Below are 781 nucleotides of genomic sequence, written 5' to 3' on the forward strand. Positions count from 1 at the left end.
TTGAGGGCTGTGCTGCGCGGCCTGGGGTCTGTGGCTTCCCATGCAGTTCTGCTGATGTGGCCCCACTGCAGCGTGCATCTGTCCTCCAGAAGGCAGGTGGAGAAATAAGGCTGAGCCCGGCTGGGAAGAGCTGTGCTGGGCCATCTGAGCATTCCTCTGCAAGTAACCTGGTCACCAGGGAGAGGAGCAGGCAATGAGTAAAGGACCCAGAGGTGCCACTGGACACGCGTGTCTTTAGTAACAACGGCCCACAGGGCCCACTAACAGAACCCTTCCAGCACCATCCGAGGCACGTTTTGCAGTTGTTGCTAGGAGGGTGCCAGCGTTACCCACTATGATAACAGATTCCATTTCCTCCTTCACCCAAGGAACATACCTTCAGCCACCAAGGCTGAACCTCTGGGCTCATTTTTCCTACTCTCACACAGGGAAATGCCACCCAATAGTGTCACAACCACCCCTCGCTGGGAAGCTTAAGGTCGCGGAGCTTGGAAACCCAGCAGTTGTAGGAAAGTCTTGCCAAAGCCAGAGGAAGCATCTTACAAGCCCAACTGCTGGCCTGCATCGAACACTCAGAGGCCGAAGGACTGCTGGCAACAGTCGAACGTGGTGCCAGGCGCCGGAACGCTTGCAGCAAACAGCGCTGGCACAGCCTTCAGGTGCTGTCTCAGCACAGAATGCACGTCATCAGGCCAGGCACTTCTTAGTTACGCACCCAGCTTTACAAACAAGTTGTACCGCGAGGTCCAAACCCAACTCACATACCTGGGTCTCGCACAAA

The sequence above is a fragment of the Meleagris gallopavo genome, unplaced genomic scaffold, assembly GCF_000146605.3.
Source record: "Meleagris gallopavo isolate NT-WF06-2002-E0010 breed Aviagen turkey brand Nicholas breeding stock unplaced genomic scaffold, Turkey_5.1 ChrUn_random_7180001928039, whole genome shotgun sequence".
NCBI classification, from domain to species: domain Eukaryota; kingdom Metazoa; phylum Chordata; class Aves; order Galliformes; family Phasianidae; genus Meleagris; species Meleagris gallopavo.